The sequence below is a fragment of the Leucoraja erinacea genome, chromosome 35 (assembly GCF_028641065.1).
Source record: "Leucoraja erinacea ecotype New England chromosome 35, Leri_hhj_1, whole genome shotgun sequence".
NCBI classification, from domain to species: domain Eukaryota; kingdom Metazoa; phylum Chordata; class Chondrichthyes; order Rajiformes; family Rajidae; genus Leucoraja; species Leucoraja erinaceus.
The window spans coordinates 1,193,449-1,199,448 of record NC_073411.1 but is presented as its reverse complement, the minus strand read 5'-3'; positions in this window follow the sequence as shown (position 1 = coordinate 1,199,448).

Sequence of the window (6,000 nt, the reverse complement as noted above, 5' to 3'; positions counted from 1 at the left end):
AGATCCGTGTGTTTTAATTAGTACTTGAGTTTACATAACAGTTCCTGACATTAAGTTGCAGCGTGTAGTTTTCTCACCACGAGGCTATGTGGTAATACCACCCACCGCTGTTGGTTCTATTCGGGAAACTGAGGAAACATAGAAATTAGGTGCAGGAGTAGGCCATTCGAGCCTGCACCGCCATTCAATATGATCATGGCTGATCATCCAACTCAGTATCCCGTACCTGCCTTCTCTCCATACCCCCTGATCCCCTTAGCCACAAGGGCCACATCTAACTCCCTCTTAAATATAGCCAATGAACTGGCCTCAACTACCCTCTGTGGCAGAGAGTTCCAGAGATTCACCACTCTCTGTGTGAAAAAAGTTCTTCTCATCTCGGTTTTAAAGGATTTCCCCTTATCCTTAAGCTGTGACCCCCTTGTCCTGGACTTCCCTAACATCGGGAACAATCTTCCTGCATCTAGCCTGTCCAACCCCTTAAGAATTTTGTAAGTTTCTATAAGATCCCCTCTCAATCTCCTAAATTCTAGAGAGTATAAACCAAGTCTATCCAGTCTTTCTTCATAAGACAGTCCTGACATCCCAGGAATCAGTCTGGTGAACCGTCTCTGCACTCCCTCTATGGCAATAATGTCCTTCCTCAGATTTGGAGACCAAAACTGTACGCAATACTCCAGGTGTGGTCTCACCAAGACCCTGTACAACTGCAGTAGAACCTCCCTGCTCCTATACTCAAATCCTTTTGCAATGAAAGCTAACACGTCACACCCTTGCAAATGCTTTCTTTAATTCCACAGCCATTTCCTGAAGTATTCTTGCATATAGAAGAACTTTTTTCACGCAGAGAGTGGTGAATCTCTGGAACTCTCTGCCACAGAGGGTAGTTGAGGCCAGTTCATTGGCTATATTTAAGAGGGAGTTAGATGTGGCCCTTGTGGCTAAGGGGATCAGGGGGTATGGAGAGAAGGCATGTACGGGATACTGAGTTGGATGATCAGCCATGATCATATTGAATGGCGGTGCAGGCTCGAAGGGCCGAATGGCCTACTCCTGCACCTAATTTCTATGTTTCTATGTTTCAATACCATTCGCTTTCTTTACTGCCTGCTGCACCTGCATGCCTACCTTCAATGACTGGTGTACCATGACACCCAGGTCTCGCTGCATCTCCCCCTTTCCCAATCGGCCACCATTTAGATAATAGTCTGCTTTCCCGTTTTTGCCACCAAAATGGATAACCTCACATTTATCCACATTATCCACCGGTCAGGCAGCATGTGTGGATAGAAATAGTTAATGTTTCAAGTCCAGAATTGGGGAAAGGGAGAACATTTACAGTTGATAGACACAAAAAGGTGGACCGCAGCCTGAAGCATGCAGGTACAGCAGGCAGTGAAGCCACCAAATGTCGTGTTGGCCTTCACAGCGAGTTTAGGAGCAAGGAGGTCCTACTGCAGTTGTAGACCGCACCTGGAGCATTGTGTGCGATTTTAGTCTCCTAATTTGAGGAAGGACATTATTGCTATTGAGGGAATGCAGCGTGGGTTCACCAGGTTAATTCCCGGGATGGCGGGACTGACATATGATGAAATAAATGTCATTAGCGACTGGGCTTGTATTCACTGGAATTTACAAGGATGAGAGGGGATCTTATGGAAATATACAATTCTTAAGAGTCTGAAGAAGGGTCTCGGCCCGAAACGTCGCCTATTTCCTTCGCTCCGTAGCTGCTGCCTCACCCGCTGAGTTAATCCAACTCTTAAGGTATGAGACAGGCTAGATGCAGGAATAATGTTACCGATGTTGGGGGAGTCCAGAACTACTGGTCACAGTTTAAGAATAAGGGGTAGGCCATTTAGGACCGAGATGAGGAATAACATTTCCACCCAGAGAGTTGTGAATCTGTGGAATTCTCTGCCACTGAAGGTAGAATGCAGGAGGGGTAGATGGGGGTAGGTCCACTTTATGTGAAAGGGAGTTAATTTAGCTCATGGAGGCTGCAATTCCAAGAGCTTCATTAGGGGTAATATGAGGGGGAACTTCTTTTCGCAGAGAGTGGTGGCGGTTTTACAATGAGCTCCCAGTGGGAAGTGGTTGGATTGCATGGGATGAGAAGGGAATGAGAGGGTTTGGATGGTACGAGTGCAAGGGAGTTAGATTTAGCCGAGATGGCTTCGGGCTAACGGAATCAAGGGATATGGGGAGAAAGCAGGAACAGGGTACTGATCAGCATGAATGACTGTGCTGGCTCGAAGAGCTGAATGGCCTACTCCTGCATTATTATTTTTCTCTTATGTTTCTATGTCGTGCACGAGCACCTGCCAGCTGCGCGCTCCCGTGTTTCGTTCGTCCTCTGCCTTTGGCTGCAAGGTACAAAACGTCTCTTATTGACAACACGGGCTTTAGAGAAAAACATGGATCTCAATTTAATGAACAGTGGTTACAATAAAGATTGAGAGTAAAAGCCGCAGGCGGCCCGCAGTTGTGGTTACCAGCGACTCAACACAACCAAGCAACGCTACCTAGCTCCTCAAACCGCTGCAACCCGGGGCGACTCCTCTTGGAGAAATGTGAGGAGTCACTGTGGTGGATGTTCATGTTAAAGATGTATTTTGTGTATTTTAAAATACAGTAGGGAATTCGCAACCATCTAATAGATAAATGATATGCAAATCACCCAATTGTGTGCGGCGCTGGACCTGGGGCCTCACCTGGATTCGGCACCGTTCTGTACGACCTACCACACGCAATGGATTTTAGATCTTAGGAAATGGCTCAAAATCTGGTGACAAAAAAGAATTTCACTGTGTTTTGCAGGTGCCAATAAAGCACCTTTGAACCATTGAGAGTGCTGAGGACACTTGCATTTGTGTACGAGCTCCAAGCCACAGCTGAGACATTCACTGAGGAACTTGCACTCAGCACCCACACAATGAAGCTAGTCTATCAACCTGCTCCCACTATATCCCCCAACAATGAAGGTTCACAACACATTTGAAGACATGTACCACGTCCACCCATGGTCAGTTATGACCGAGAGGGGCCTACGAACCACGTCCCATACCTGTGGAGCCAGCACGACAGTGGAAGACATTGATGCTGAATTCAATATGCCATCACAGCTGGTGGTCAATTGAGGAGAAGGGTATTTGCAGATTGGGTGCTGATGTGGTGAGCAGCATGACTCCTGTAACCTTTACACCTCAGGACTTGTCTGCTGAAGGGATCCAACCTCCAACCGGACTGCTGAGAATCTCTGGGCCAAGGAGGGGAGCATTGGAATGGTGTTGAGATCCTTCAGGTTATGGACTGGGGCAGAGACTGTGTGTCAACTGGCATACACCACCTCACACAGCATCCACACGCCTGCCCTGCCAATCAGCACCTACCCTGTCCACGCTACTCTGTGAACTATCATCCCAGCTGTAACCCCAGTGCAATTACTACCCATTTCCTACAATATGCTTTTGAATGTTGTCACGTAAATATTCCAAGCAGAAAATGTCATTTGAAGCTGTTTAAAGACCTTTTATTTAATCCAGAAAATGAAATATTCACTCTCAAAAATATGGAAATCTAAACAGAAGATGTTGGACAGATGCCACATATGAGGAGCTGTCTGCAGCTGGACAGATGTTGGATTGACCTCTCAGTCCATGTGACATAGAAACAAAAAGCTGGAGTAACTCAGGCAGTATCTCTGGAAAGAAAGAATGGGTGTTGTTTTGGGTCGAGACCCTTCTTCAGATTAGTTCTGAAAACCTGACCAGTAATTCTGCCAGATTTTGTAAACATTTTGTTTTCACTCTTTCCTCTACCTTTCAGTGATGCATGGTGCAACTTCAAGTGTTGTGCCTAGTACAGGTTTGGGATTCAGTCTGTGGGTTGCAATGTGTATCAGTGTTCGCCGGCTCACCCACACCACCCGCCCATCAGTCCGAGCCCCGAGAGTGAGGGCAGGGGACATTGCTAACGTATGGCTGCAGATTCACCCAGCACTAGTCAGCTCTACAACACCTCTCATTACATACGTCGTAACCATTAAAACACTGTTACATGCTTATTAAATTTCCCTTTTCCTGCCAATTCCAGAATTTCAATTGACAATGCATCATAACCGGTCAGAACTCACTACAAGGATACATGCGGTTGGTTTCTTAAAACAGTCACAGACAATCACAATGCAATACCATGTGGATCTTTGAAGGATTCTGAAGACAACATTGGGCTGGCACAGTGAAGCTGCGGTAGAATTGCTGCCTCAGTGCGCCAGAGACCCAGGTTCAATCCTGACCAAGGGTGTTGTCAGTACGGAGTTTGTACCTTCTCCCCGTGACCTGCCGGGTTTTATCCGAGTATTCCGGTTTCCTCCCTCACTCCAAAGACGTGCAGGTTTGTAGGCTAACTGGCTTAGATAAAATGTAAATTGTCCCTAGTGTGTGTAGGATAGTGTTCGTGTGCAGGGACCGCTGGTCGGCGTGGACTCGGTGGGCCAAAGTGCCTGTTTCCGTGCTGTATCTCCAAACTAAACTCAAAGTTTATACCGGGCATTTAATCAAAGTGCGTCACGCTACTTTCCAGCGCCAAGGTGAGACCAGCCGCAGCGACGGAGGTGGGTTGGCAAACACCTCGTGTCTGTGCACACTGGAGGCGTGAGTCATCGTCGAGCATCACTCCGATACAGGATCAGCCTTACACACAGCATCACAGATCCTCAATGCTCGGCCCAATGCACAACTGCAGCCTGTGACCATCAGGACCCACTACACACACTGGAAATGCACATCACCTCTCAGATCTGGGAAGCCATCTCTCAACACAAGCAGACATCAGCAGTGAAGAAGGACACAAATGGCTGGAGTACCAAAGTGAAAGACACAAAGGCAGCATCCCTGAAGAAGATGGATAGGTAATGTTTCGGGGTCAGGGTCATTCTCTGTGACACAGTGAAGAGGAACATTACCTTCTGTGCTCCGGTTCAGACATTGGCCAAACTAAGTTAAAAATCAAGCTGACTCAAAATACCAACCCACCTCCACCGGCTTTGGACACTTCCAGCCGTGTATGACCTAGCGCAGGATCAGAGAGTACGGGGAGGAGCAGCTGATGCTGACTCTGACAGCCTTACAAGTTTACAGGAAGAAACAACCAAACAGGAGCAGGCCATCTTTAGTCAGAGGGTGGTGAATCTGTGTCACAGGAGACTGTGGAGGCCAAGTCAGTGGATATATTTAAGGCAGCGATAGATTCTTGATTAGTACAGATGTCAGAAGGTATGAGGATACGGCAGGAGAATGGGGTTAGGAGGGAGAGATAGATCAGCCATGATTGAATGGCGGGGAAGACTTGATGGGCCGAATGGCCTAATTCTACTGTTCCTTATGACCACCACAGCCCACTCATTTCCCCATTTAGTTCCACTTTGGCTTTTAACCATGGGAACCTTTCATCCATTTACCCATGGGGAATCTGGCCAGCTCGGCCGCTAAAATGTTTATATACCCTGTCCCTGCTGCCCATTGAATACGAATCCCCAAAACTCCAAATGAAAGTAATCTCATTATCCTTCTTAAATGGGCAACCTCTTATTTTTAAACAGTGAGCTGTAGTTAGTAGTTCTCCCCAAGAGGAAACATCCTGTTTATATCCTCTCTCCACATCTAACCCTCGACAGACCCTCAGGGTCTGTTTCCATCAACTCTCTGCAATTCTCCAGCAGACCACAGCCTGTCTCACCTTTGTTCACGAGTCCAACAAACCTCCTCTGAACTGCTTTGACTCACTAATACCCTTTGTTAAATGGGACTGATACCTTACACGGTACTTCAGATGTGGTCTCACAGATGTCCTGCATAATAACTTCTGCATTTAATGTTAGTAGCATACCAATGTCTGTGTCCTCACCCAAGCCTTGATTATACCAAGTTAGCTGCAATGGGCTAGCTGCAATGTCTGTTGCCTTACACCTGGTTCCCACATCATTGACTGAGTTCCACC